At 39.9% G+C, this 14654-nt stretch overlaps 1 protein-coding gene across 1 annotated transcript in view; it reads right to left on the reverse strand.

The window, feature by feature from the left end:
• Positions 1-14329, reverse strand: part of sema3b (sema domain, immunoglobulin domain (Ig), short basic domain, secreted, (semaphorin) 3B) — an 83421-nt gene extending 69092 nt beyond the window's left edge. Inside the window, exon 1 of the mRNA XM_038722986.1 lies at positions 13772-14329. The gene's annotated coding sequence lies outside the window, so the exon portion shown is untranslated. The remainder of the gene's footprint in view (positions 1-13771) is intronic.
• Positions 14330-14654: the final 325 nt, after the last annotated feature.

The raw sequence follows: 14654 nt of genomic DNA on the forward strand, positions 1-14654 counted from the left end.
GCAAATGGAATTAGAAGTGGACAGGAGCAGTAAAAAGACAAATATAGGATGGGAAGTGAGGAGGGAAGATGTTTAGAGGAAATAAGGCAGAGAAGAAATGTCTAAACAGGAAGTAAAGTAACCAGTTGGCTCCCTTTTTCTCAGATCAGTCGCTCTAATTACGCTTAACTATCCATCTTAATTACATTGTAGAAGAAGGCTATGTTTGTATAACAGGGCACAACCTGCTGCTTCACATTTCACATGTATCCATCACTGTCTTCAAAAACTATTCCTCTCTCTTTTCATTCCCTTAAACCTCTCTCCCTTATTCTCTTCTACTACATCCAATTCTCCTTTTCTTTCTTTCTCTTCTTCCTTCTTCCATGCTTCTGCTCTCTGTACATCTGTTAGCAGTCAAATTCGAAATGTAAGCAATCAATCAAATGTATTGTCCCGCATCCCAAACGCATGCATTGAAAAGCCTGTAGTTTCTATATGTGCAGAGTTAAATGTGCATATGCAGTATGCAGGAACAGACTCTCTCTCTCTTTACTCAACATGAGACTTATACATGATCATCAAAAGACACACACACACAAAACGACAGCTAATGAGGGATGCAGTGAGCAGTATATAAGCATATGGGGTCTGAAGCATGAAAGACTTTGCTGTTTGATGCCCCTCACCCACACATAAGACACCAGCCAATTCACTTCATAGTTCCAGTTTATAATCAGTGGTCACAGACGGTCAGCTCTGTATTTCAGGATGGTATCTTTTTATTCCCGCCAATAAAAACAGGTTTGAATTTCTGTCTTTAGTTTGTCGCCACTCATTTAAAATATTTAATAGAATTTCTGGCCATTTTAGCACACATATGGTATGACAGTGACAGAAAATGCTTGTGACAAATGTCTCAGATGGGGCAGTAAGCTCCCACATCCTTAATATACCTGTTTATGCTTTCGTTCTGGTAAACCTCCAACGGTGCAATAAATTCATCATCAAACTTACTTCAAAGTTCACATGTAAATTAATAGCAGATGGGGTCAATAAAAGGGTTACAACACTGCAATTGTACCTTGTGATGTTGTCAGTAGGGCAGTACCATAATTATGGTTTTGAGCTAATCTATTAATATATTTTATCTATCTATCCATAATCTATTCTATAAAAATTATATAAAGAAACCACTTAAACTCTATCTATTATTTATTTGGTTAATTTACAAAACTAATTATTCCTATATCTAAATATGTTCAAGAATTCACATACACAAAAATCTAATTAATATTCATAATATCAATAATTTCTATTTATGTTTATGTTTAAGTTTTTGGTCATTACAGCTGACATATTTACAGCCCAGTTTATTTTCTCCTTTTTGTCATGTTGTGGGTTTTTTTCTCATTTATTGGGGAAGGTGGTCCTAGTAAATTTTCAGAAGTGGGCCTTCAGTTACAAAAGGTTGAAAACCCTGGCCTAGACTCTACCTCCAGCTTCTCCTGGGGAATCACAGCGCATTCTCATGTCAGATAGTAATACATCCCAAGAGGATTGTGGTATCCTAATCAGATCTTAAACCACCTCAGTGACCTTTCAGTAAGAAGAAGATGTACTGATAATTTATACCTTCACAAAGACAATCATTTGTCATTAGGCAGTATTGAAAAAAGTCCATGTTGCTAATACCTCCCCCTCTTGGCCTGAGGACCATGTGGACAAGGACACTGTGTGGACAGACCAATCTGTATAAGTGGTAGTGTAAAATAAGGACATGATCCCTCATTGGCTTTCCACCCATGAACAGTCCCTATCAGTTACATTAGAAGTACTGCTTCTGTAATTGACCCTGGGTCTCGGTGGTAGCGGTCAAGTGCCAATTTTCCTACGCCACTCAATGGTGAATTTAGAAACTGTACCTTTCAGCTCAAGCATTTGTGTTTTTTTCTTTAAACGTCCAAAATTGACTTTGTACCATTATGGTGAATCAAAAGGTAAAGGCATTAGGTTCCTCTTCTGGTACATCTGTAAAAATGTAATGCAAAAAGGAACCTCTCCTGTAAGTTTGAGTGTAGAAAAGGAAATATTTCCAACCAGCCACTCACTTATTTAAAAATATGGATGCATTTCCAATCTTCTACAAATACGAAGAACAGACCTGAAATCTTTCCACATATTGTACTGTAGGTAACAACGCTCCACGTGTCAAATGTCTTTTCCACAAGACCAGCCGACCCTGAGCCTCTAGCTAAAATACCTTATCTGTCCATCTGAAAATGCCATTTTACTAATGGCCACAGGTACTGCCACATACCAAACATGCTTCTTTCACAGAATCAGTCAGAATGCCTGGCTCGTGCTGTGCTGCTGTGTTACTGCATGTATACATGGCTCTGTGTGTGTATATTTATTGTTTAATTTCAGCCACTGGATCCAGAAACTCCTAATTGGGTCAGTGCTCTTGAGGTTTACTCCACCTCTCTTTTGTAGAGATATTAACACCTTAAAGGGGCTTTGTGTAGTGTTTTAATAAAATTAATCACTTTTTTATAGCCTACCTAAAAATTAACCTTTCCCCGACTTTCTCAGTTATCTATGACAGCCTGTATGTAAGCCACTGGCTTACGTAGGCTGTGAAGTTCATGAGCGCTCAAATGCCTTTCGTTGGCATTGCCACATTATTTCACCAGCTATGCTATGTATATTATATCAAAGTGTTTAATTTAGCCTGCAAGAAATGATGACATTTTTTAGCTATGCGTTACTCATCCCACTACTATTGTTTATAATTCACATTAGATTGGCATTATCGTGTCTCACATTTCGAGACCCATTCACTGTTACTATTGTCTAGCTGTTTTACTAAAGTGTGGCAACAATCTCATTTATAATATTCAGTCTAGCTCACTAACCATTTTTGTTATTATCCAATGAATATAGCTATGCTGACTTCGCTGAGCCTGTGAAAGATACCGGTGAAAGATACACAAATAGTTATTGAAAAGCCGACAGACTAGCTAACATTGATATATCATGTCGGCTAAATGCAGTCAATGTAGCGTTATCATACAACGAGCACGGAGTAGTTCAACGTCAAGCTGATAAAAATATTACTGTCACATTGCAGTGAGAGTTTACCTGAGATTCCAGCATCTGTGTGATGTCGCGTCCAGTATGTCTGTCTCTGTTTTGGTTGATGCAGAGCGCTCGCTTATTAGTTCAAGCACGTGTGTGAGCACACGCTAGAAAAGGTAATGGTTGCAATCTGAAACCTCACCACTAGAGGCCATTGAAAACTACACATGGCCCCTTTAAATGCTTTTTAACGACACTACTACAGTCATCCAGTGGCTCAGAAAGGTGCACACATTCTAAACATTTAAATCATATGCATTGGATCTGTGTTGCATGCACAGACACAAAGAGAACCTATACAGATGTCCACCAGTGCACTTAAACAGACAACATTTTTTTTAGCAGTGCAGTATAAACACCACACACACCTTTACAAGTTCACAAATATCTTTTTTTCCTGTTGTTTGGTGTGCAATATCTCCAATTCCCATTCTGGCCATGGTGGAGACATTTTTGACTACTTCTTCTGATTCTCAAGTGTAATAAAATCAATAACAAAACGTCTTTGTTCTCCATCTGTCTGCTTGTTAGCGCAATGAGGCTCAGTTTATAGACGCATACATACATGCAGACACACACACACACACACACACACACACACACACATTGAGACACACCCATCATAGTCCCCAGGGGCAGTTTCGTGGAAATGGAGGCTGAAGGCTCTGAAGGTGAACCCCATGGTGAGCAAAGGCGAGGTGCTGTGCTCTGTGAGTGTGTGTGTAGTTGTCCTTTCATGTATTCAGTTGTCTATTATATCTGTATTTGGGGCTTGCAGTCATGTAGTTTAAAAAAAAAAAATAGATAAGAGAGAAAACAAGAACAATGTAAGAAACAGGCAAATAATTTCACAAACGTAATTTTTAGGCACTTGTAAATGTAAAAATTTAGAACATATGAAATTAAAAACAAACAAAAAAAAGGGAATAGATTGATAGAGAGAGAGAGATAGAAAGGGCTTGAGCAGAGGGGGGTTGAAGGATGGCGGGATGTAGCTTTTATCTGGAGGAGGAGAAGCCAAATTAGAAATGTGGCATGGTCCCCCCCTCTTGGGACTGAGTCAATTAGCCTGCCTGGAGGAGCTGCCAAGAGGCTGAGGCTGGGGGATGGTGTCGGTAAAGAGGGTGGTGGTGGTAGTGGAGGGTGACTGGTTGAGACAGGAGAGGCCAAGGGCGTAGGCAAGAGGGGTTTTATGTGAGGGTAGATAGATGTAGAGTAAAACTGGCTATTATAGACAGGATTAAACACTGCAACATCAAGGCCTGCTGGGAAAGATATTAGTAAGAACATAATAGTAGAAAAGGTGAAGGTAAGTTTTTGCTTTTCCAGCTGACACTGGGCGAAAGGCGGGGTACACCCTGGACAGGTCGCTAGTCCCTCACAGGACACACAGAAACGAACAACCACTCACAGTCACAATCACACCTAAGGGTAATTTAGAGCCACCAGTTAACTTAGCCTGTCTTTTGATGGTGGGAGGAATTCCTCCATCAAAAGGGAGCACCCTGAGAGAACCGCAGACATGGGGAGAACATGCAAACTCCATACTGAAAGGCCTGGGATGACCAAGGTTCAAACCCAAGACCATCTTGCTGTGAGGCGACAGTGCTAACCACTGCACCCAAACAATTAATCAGTTAATCATAAACAAAAGACAAAAAAGATTAAAATAATTGTTAGCTCTAGTCATTTAAGCATCACAGTTGCCTGTTTACCTAGAAGCCATTATAGGCTTTGGTTTTTTTCACAACCTGCCACTCTCCCACTCTTTTCTATTCTGCCTCACTGCAAATTATCAAGCAAAGCACAAACAATAATGATAACAAAAATCTTAAACCATTGTCACTGTTACCATTACTTTCCACATAACCTTGAGTCCTATGCTGGGACATGAAAACTGGGGTAGAGCCTGGGACTAACCATAAGACACAAGAAAGAAAGGATGAAAAACTGTTCTGACAGTGTGGCTGACAGCAGATGTATGGCAGAACTTACAAGGAGTGGATGGTGAGAGGCTGGAGGTGCTAGCAAAATGCCATTCTCTTACCAAGCAGCTCATCCATAGACGAGATCAATTATTATTGCACCAAATCACTTCAGGCTAGACTCGGCCATACACTGGCATCAGAGTAAGACTGTTAATAATGAAAATTATTTAGAAGAAAGCGGTCTGAAGGCCGTCCCTCATTTTGACAGATTCAGACTATAGGCGATCTACCGTAAAATTCACATGCAATACTGTCAAAAACCACACGAAGACCACCTATAGTAATTATTGCAAAATGTCAGACTTTTCTTTTGAAATTTTTGTGGTTAATAAACAAGGTGAAAAAAGAGGGATTGATGTGGTGGAGGGTGAAGAATAATCAAAAAATACTGATAGCGTTTATCAGACAGTAGCAGCTAATGTTAGGGGGGAAGCAAGTGGCAGCAAAGAGGTAAAAATTATTCATCTGCTTCACATGGTGTAAAGGTTCTCTGTTAATCTGTTCTCTCCATGCCCTTATAAATGCATAATCTGTACGTTCTGTATATTAAATGTTATTGTGATAAAGTTGTTTTTTTAAATTAATATATGTCACATTATCATTAAAAACATTACGAGAAAAAATAAATTATGGCGGAAATTTTACAACCCCGTCAGTCAATATGACGGACAATGAGAAAGCCTAACGCAACCTTTGATCAGCAGTGCTAAAAAACAGACCCTTGCACGCTCCAAAATATTCGCTCTTACTGCTTTATATAACTCTCCTGTTCTTTTTCCAACTGTGATCCTGAGCAGCTGCAGAACAGCGGTAAGCAGGATTACAGGTGGTGAGAAGGGAGATCAGGAGGAAGGAAAAGGAGGGGGGTACATGAAGGAGGGACAGGCCAAGGAATGGAGGGAGAGGGGGGAAGGAAAGGGTGGGAGTTGTTAAGGAAGGTGGATGGACGAGGTGTAGGAAATAAAAAGGACAAAGGGAAGAAGAGAGTAAAAAGGATAAACAGTGACAAAGGAAGGAAGAAAGAGCACAGGGTTCTGCCTCAAACTACCCATCATTAACCCACTTTTAAATGAATGAATTAGTATCTATGATGTTAAAACTACTAGTACTAGAAAATCAGCTTTCTTACGGGTGTGCAGCTTTGCAGCCTCTCCTCAGTAGTCTTCTCATTAGAGTGTGCTGGTCCCAGCCAAACCAGCCTGACAGAGATAGAAGAGGTGTGAGGGAACTCAGAAATCCCTGCCAGTGTGTATTGTCTGTGTGTGTGTGTGTGTGTGTGTGTGTGTGTGTGTGTGTATGTTTACGAGTTTACCAAATGAGATACCAGACAGTCCTTGTGTGTGTGGTATCATCACCAGTGGCAGCAGAGGGTGGCAGGTGAGTTGAGTGACAGGTTAAAGAGGAAAGGGGAAGGAGAGGAAGCTGTACTGCACGCGCTCAATAGCGTGTCACCAGGCAGGCCTGCGTCTCCTTCATTATCTGACAGGCACACTGCAGAACACCAAAATCCCCCGCATAAGCCCCTCGAGCACTCCTCTGGGACGTTGTGTGTGTGTGTGTGTGTGTGTGTGTGTGTAGAGACACAGACAGTTTCTGAAACTATAAGGCTGCTTGTATATGTGTGATAATGTCTGTTTGTGCATGTGTGTGTGTGTGTTTGTGTGTGTGCGACAGCGATGGTGAGAATCTCATTATTTCCTATCTTCCTGTGTAAAGCCTCCTAATTCCACCTCACCTTCAACACTGCATGACCGCCCAAGGTGGACAGGACACTCTCGGCGTCCAAACTCACACATGCACACGCACACATCTACACAAATCAAGAGTGCAATAACAGGTCAGCTTGGCAAAGGAGAGGCTGTTCTGCAACAGCGCTGGACAGACCTGAGCATGACAGACCGAGGAAGAAAGAAATTAGGAAGGACAGGAAGGGCGTGTGCATGTTTGTGTGCGTAAGAAGGGGGAGTAGAGGGTAAGACAGTTGAAGGAAAGGAAAGGTAAGAAGGGAAGCACAAAGAGTGAAATCTTTAGAGGGCGGCAAAGCAGCTTTTAGCCTGTATATTTGCCTTGTGATATATTTAGTGTGCTGTTTGTGCCAGACTTGATGGAGTTTTGTGTGACTGATGTGGGTTTCTGAATGCTAATACTACATAATAATAGCTGTGGACTACTAATTATGGACTAGAAGTGCCAACGACTGATGTTCAGTATTTATAAGTTTGATTATTAACGTCATTAAGAGACACAGGATACTATAAATCCCCCAGACAAAAATAATCTGAGCATGAAAAGTACAGCATTAAAAAAAAATGTAAATCACTAGTTTGTTTGCCAACTACAGTTCAAACTGCAGTGTGTTACCATCAAGTTCCTTTCTGGATATGATTTGAAATTGGTAAAATACTTATACAATTTATTAATGTAATGTCTTACAAATCTTGTCTCAAATATTTTACCTTTTTATATTGCCAATGAGCAATGTGTAACATCTTTTTTCATAAATAGAGACTATATGATCTAACCTTGAGTTTTGCTTCTTAAATAGTTATAACTTTTATTACTTAGAGTTGACACACTAAACCAAAATCGATTCAGTATGGCACGTGAAAGGATTCAGATTAAAATTATTAACAGTAATGGTACACTGTTACATTTGTGCCACTGTGTGGTTAAAGCAGTTGGTATAAACACAGGGAATGAAGTAGAGTCTTGTCCAAGTTAAGCGGGGAGTGTGGTCGTGCCATGTTGCAAAAGAAACCAGCACAAACCTTGTCCACTAAATCATCTTTTTGCTGTTTCTACTGCACAACTGTTCCTATTTTGTGCTACAATATGAAAGAATAACATTTTTCTTCTTTTACTAAACTTTATCTGAGCTATTTTGTGAAGCTTCAGTGACTCTCTACATTTTGATATAGGTGACAAATATGTTAACTTGATAGTAACCCAGTAAAATATGAATGATTCATAATGTTCTCTCTTATTTTGACACATTTCACCAATTAAAGCAAATTGCTTTTGTGAACGTGGCCCCTGGGGGTTAGGAATGTTTTAAAGAGCAGTTATATTTTGTACAATGAAAAAAGTGGCTTGACATTGATCATGACCAGCGTGCGGGACAGTTTGTGCTCATTTTGTCAAATTTTTGTTTGGGCTCAGTTGGAGTCTAACGAGGTTACGCAGACAAAAACTAAAGAGAAAGGGCATATTCATATTCATATACATATTTCCTCCCCCTGAACAGCCTTCAAAGCCGCCCAGGCAACAGCGACTTGATGGCAAACCAGTTCACCCACCAGTCCAACATCCAGGTCACATATGAACATCTGGGTTGATGGTAAATTTCTTATGCTCTATTTCTACTTTTTTTTTATTATAACAGAAAGATGTAAAATGTATTTTACTCTACAACATATACTCAAACATATGCTATGCAATTAAATTTTTGCTTTGTCTGAGTTACTGACAGTCAGTATATTTACCAGAACCTTGTATAGGAAGTCAAAACATTTTACATTCTCTGACATGTCCTTACACAATTTTGGCTTATTTCACATTCTAAGAAAGACCTCTTCACCTTAAAATTCGGAGCTTTTAACATGCATTATCTACCTTTTTCACACAGTGATGAATTAGGGAATGAGGAATGAAACTATCACTCCTGACCTCAGGTTCATCTCCATCCATCTATTCATCCATGCATCCATTGTTGTGTTTGGGTTATCTACACATATCAAATGACACATTTAAAACATGAGATCTATTATCTCGCAAAGTATCCTCCTACATAGTCAACATAGCCTGTGAGTTTTCATTCACATGCTTTAGTGATGATTAGATGAAATGTGATTATATAAGAATCACTAACTGCTGCAGCACAAACCTTTCATTAAAGGTTACCTGCTAATGTAACATATGCACAAATGCACTAAAGTAGTTAAATTACTTTAAATAATTAAAGTTGATGATCAATTAATAAAGATGTAATTGTGACATTCTGTTCCATTATGAAGCATTATGTTCTGTAATTTAACAATTTATTTATCTATTATCTGGAAGACTAGAATCCCGTAGTCCAGTAATCATTCTCTTAATTTTTTGTATCACTTTCTATAAGTGAAAGAATATTTTGAGCGGACCTCCCCACTAGAGGACCCAGTTTCCTGTAAACTGCAGATGAACAGTGTGTTAATGTAGCAGGAAATAGCTACTTTAGTTTTTCTTTACTTCTGTCATATCAGAGTGAAAATCAGTAATGTAATGACTCGTGGTTTAAATGTGAAAACTTCACATTTTGAACATATGTAATACAGAAATGATATATACGTGCACCTAAAGCTGCATGCAAACATACATACACACATTTATGGAGAGAGGGGGTCCCACATAGGTCTCATATACTGCAACACACACAGTTCAGTACGGCACAGAACATGAAGTCTCTCACTCTCACTCTCACTCTCACACACACACACACACACACACACACACACACACACACACACACACACACACACTCAACAAACACAACACATGTTTTACCCTTCATTAGCTATGACTTCCAAATGAAGGGCAAGTATCATGTTTTTTTTTATCAGAAGGATTGGAAAAAGAAAACAAAAAGTAAATAAATAAAATAAACTGATGAAAGTTTGATGTTAACAGCCTTTTGCTTTTTATTTGAATGAGGGAACAACCTCCACTCCAGTCTGTCCCCTCTGGCTATATGGGAAAAAGTCAATATTTCAAGAGAGCAGAGACACTCATTAAATATTTCAAACAAAGGAAAACTGACATCGCTGCCCAGTCTCTCTCTCACTCTCTCTCTTTCTCTCTCTCGCTAGCCTCATCATTTCTCTGTAGCTTTTCTATTTTCTTCACTCCATACTTTCATACACAAAGAGAAAAAAGCCTACCAAGACAGAGCTAACCTCGACAGCCCAAGAGAAGATAGTTGTACTGTGGTCTACAGACACAGTAGGTGTTGTATCATACTTTCCTAAATCACTATGATTCTGCTTTACACATTTGTTGCCTACGTTCTGCTGACCTGGGTAGATATTTCAAGCTGAGGAAAGAAGAAGGTTAAGAAGAAGGTTAATGGGTTTTTCCACTGAGAAAGGGTTGAGATGGGGGTTAATGGGTTTTAAGGTGTGGCAGTGGATCAGTGTTTAGCCACTTTAACCATAAAGTTACCTTGGTGGTCGATTCATCACCAGGCAATCAGTGGACCCACCTTGAACCTACATGAGCTGTGTGGTTAAATAAATGCCCACTTTGGCTGCTATCTGATATAAAATGATTGAACACAAGAGCGAATGCAACCTGTAACCAGATGGTGAAAGCTATGCTGGTCTGTACACTATGCCGTCTGTCCTGGGAAAATCCTGTGAGACACATGATGCGTTTTAAATCAGCAGCAGCGTGTTTGCAATGCACACAAAGAAGATTAATTAGCATGAGCAGCAATAGACACGATGGCTGAACAGACTACGCAAAGAGTGACACCTACAGAAACATCCAAGATGACCCAGGGAGTACTGTTCCATATAAATATGTTGCCATAGATAAGAAATCCAAACATTTCAATCACAGTTGCTCAATTTCTATTTATTAAGTGCACAAAACACATAAATAATACCTTGATTAATCTCTTGGTGGCTTTTAAATGGATTGGTCATTGTCATTGGACATGACCTGAAGTTCCGCTGTTGACCACTACACCATTATCTCCACACAGTGCAGCACTGTGCAAAGTAAGGAGCTTACATAGGCGACAATGTCCGCTTCTGAAGTGTTGTGTAAACACAGACACGGATAGAATTCTTATTTAATAAAGCATTTCTCTTAGCTAGAACATCTCTGAAGGGAGAAATAATGTCTTGCTAATTACTGAAGAAGTTTATCAATCCATAAAAAGTAATGTGCTAATGGTATATGTCTAATGATGCAGCTAGCAGTCTAGCTTTTTCGTAAGTTAATTACTCTGCTGACCTCTTCTAATGATACGAGTCAAGGTACTGCTTGAGGTTTCTACCTGCTAAAAGAGAGTTTTTGCTTGCCTAGTGCTTGCTTATGGTAGGGATTGTTGGGTCTTTACCTACTCTATGAAACTGAATGGCGCTATATAGATAAAATTGACTTGAATTCAATTAAAGTTGTAATTTGTTGTCATTCAAGTTTGCCACATCATTAATTTGCACTAAAACCCGTTTAGTGTGAGGATCTTACTTTTGTTTTAAGTGGCTCCTTCTATGTCCAGCACTTTTTCAAATTTCACACATACGATTTTTTTTCATTTTTGACTCTTCAGGCTCAACTGATCATGAGGCCATTTATCAGAATTTACATACTTAATACAACTTTTTTCACAATTTTGTATAATACCTATAAACAGGCTTTGTGTAAAATCTGTGTTGAAAATGGCCATTAGATCTAAAAACCCTTTCTCGTTTATGCTTACAATTACTGTCTAGTGGGGGGTTCTATTAAAAACATCAAGACATGAAAGTAAATTGTAACTAAACTCCATAGTAGCAACTACTTGTCCCCTAAGATATCATCAGAATTAAAGAACGAGACCTTTGGCATATGGCCACAGTACAGTTAACATAACACAAGATGACCATCATGTAACACTAGGGTTGGGATGGTAGGCAATGCCATCGTCAATTGGGTGACAGACATCACGACGTTGAGCAGGCGTCGTTTTGTTGTAAAATCCTGCCCCCGCAGCAAAAAAATATCGAAATTTTTCACATTATACCGCAATGTAAAAGCAGGTTTTAATCACCACAAACATTATTATTGTAAATTTTAAATATGCTTCGCACATTTCTGGGATTTTTCTTCGTCCCACACAAGAGGCCTACACCACAGGTACCTCAGGTGCACTAGCTTGCCCCGCCTCTCTCTGCACCCGCCCTCCGTACGTCAGCAGTACATTTTATAAAGTTGCCTAAAAGACACAGAACTTTTTCTCCACCCGCGATTTGTTGGTGAGCCGTTTGTGGGCTTTTCAATGATGCAGCCTATCAATCAAACAACCGAAACCAACATCTGCACCCTGTGTGTTCAATGCTGCTCTAACGTTACCTAGTCTGTGCTTGTGAAATATCCACTGTGACTTGTAACCTCATAGGCTACCAAGACTTTAACCAAGTGAAGTCTGTGCGAGTGAACACATGCACAGACTTCGCCCCAGATGACATCGTCCATCCCAGTGTTTCAAGGTAGACATTATCTGATGGAAATTTTGTAGACATCGCCCAACCCTATGTAACACCTTGTCAGCCCATCCACTGCTCCCAGAACACACCTCATTGCAAAGGAAAATTACAGGTGAATGTGTGTTTCAATGGTATGGTAATGGGAGGGTTAGTGTGCAGGTTAAGGTGGGTTTGGGGTGGAGGGGTTATAGAGACCAGTGAAACCTGGGATTAAAAGACTGAATAGGTAAGATGACAGACAAAATGCACACCTGTGAGGTTGAAAACACGTATCCACCCACTCACGCACAAAACATTCTGGTGATAACTGATCCTGACGCTACAAATAGTATGACAGTACAGATATTTAAAGCTTTATAAAGGCTTATGAATTGTCATAAAGAGGATGAAGAATAGAAAAGATAGGTGTAGGAGAAAGGATGAGAGCAAGGCAGAGTGGCATGGGATAAGCCTCTGTCATTAGTTGTGGGATTTCAGCGAAAACCTGCAGAATAGGCAGAAGTAAATGAGATTAGAGAACAAAAGTGGCAGAGTGTGGCAGAATGGAGGGTGGAGGGAGGAGTGGAAGGATGGGGCACACAATAGCTGCAGGTGTAAAAGGACTTCTAATGTTGTATGTCCACTGGTTTCTTTATTCACCACTGATGAATGGTCTGTTAAAATTCATGTAATGCTTTATTGTTTAGTTCCAAGCTTCTGAGCTTTTCACAAAAGCATTTAAAAGTAAACTGTTCACATCACAAGGCTATATCATGGATGCAGACCTTATTATGTCCTCAAGCTTAAAACATAACTTCAGTGTTACTTATCACTGCCAACTGAAAAAGCAATAATAATTCCCGTTAGATCCTCCACTTCCACTGGTGGGTCATCAGGAAATTAAACATCTCCAGACAGACACACTCCCACATGTACACAAACTCTTTCTCCTTTCCTGATTTGCACTCAGATGAATCACCCACTGATCAAATCCAATTAACAAACCCACAAAATGTTCTCGCTTGCATGTGTTCCCTCTGAACAGTCCACACTCATTCTGTCCTGCCACGCTATTGTGTTACTCAAGGAAATCACAACATAATGATCAACACAGATATGAAACCACAAATACAGCAGAGTTGACACACATTCAGAGCTGCATACTTCCAACACAGGGTATTCCCCAGCTTTAGAATTACTTTAACAAACTTTAATCATTCAAAAAAATTTTTTTGCTAATTTATTTAGAATCACTGAATAAATAAATATAACAGAAAACACATCAGACATTCCACTCTCACATTTACTCTTGCAGCCCACAGTCAAAAACACAAACTACTTCCTACATCAGTTACTAATGAGTTAAAACCTCTAATAAATGTCTTTACTGAGATAGACATAAATCCTGGCAGATACTGGAGCGAGAGGGATTTTTTTAGAAAATCAGAATCTCACCTTTATCAGCAGCTTCCTCTGCCTGAGTCCCGTTTCAGTTCTCAGCTCCTCCTAGTCACTTTCCCTTTGGCAGGTGCCATCATGGTCAAATAGTCCACAGGAAAGGGCTGGGAAAGGCTATTCTCTAATTTTCTCTCTCTTTCTTAAACTCCCTCTCTGAGTCCTTTTGAAATTTGTATCACCATCAGAAAAGCAGTGCGTATGTGTGTATTTGTGTGTGTGTGTGTGTGTGTGTGTGTGTGTGTGTGTGTGTGTGTACGTGCGCACAACTCCAAAGGTCCTGGAATTCCTGAGTCCTGCGCTAAAGAGCAAGCGTGGTTGAGCTTCCTCTCTCTCTCTCTCTCTCTGCAATCCTTTTCTTTTTCCTCTCGCTCCTGGCCGGCTGAGAGGAGGGGAAGATAGTCAGGGGGTGGGACGGAAGACAGAAGCTTCTTTCAGCCAACTCTATCTCTAGCTCTTCTTTCTCCCTCTCCTTCCTCGTTCCTTTTCTCTGTGTCTCTTTCTTATTGCCTAACTTTTACGCTCTGTCTTTTGGCTTGTTCTCTCTGACAGATACTCTTTCACTGTTCAGCAAGGCGTGAAAGCAAAGCTCTCTCTGTCATACACACACACACACACACACTCACACCCTCCTCTTTCTTTCAACGCCACTCCCTCTACCACAGTCCAGAGGTAAACTCACTCCCTCGCTGTGTCACCCTGCCGCAGTGTTGTTCTCCTATTATGATTCAACATGCCTTATTTTCAAAGGCTTGGTACTGTGTGGTTCCATGTGTCTGTGTGTTTCTTAGTGGTCCAGAAAATTTTTGCCTGATAAAGTCATGATATGGGTCTGGGTGGACTTGGATAAGAGTACAATTTGTGTCAGCAGCAGTGCTGTTGT

Source organism: Micropterus salmoides, unplaced genomic scaffold (assembly GCF_014851395.1).
Source record: "Micropterus salmoides isolate LMB-PRFRI ecotype aquatic unplaced genomic scaffold, ASM1485139v1 Ms_hic_scaffold_16, whole genome shotgun sequence".
Lineage (NCBI taxonomy): Eukaryota > Metazoa > Chordata > Actinopteri > Centrarchiformes > Centrarchidae > Micropterus > Micropterus salmoides.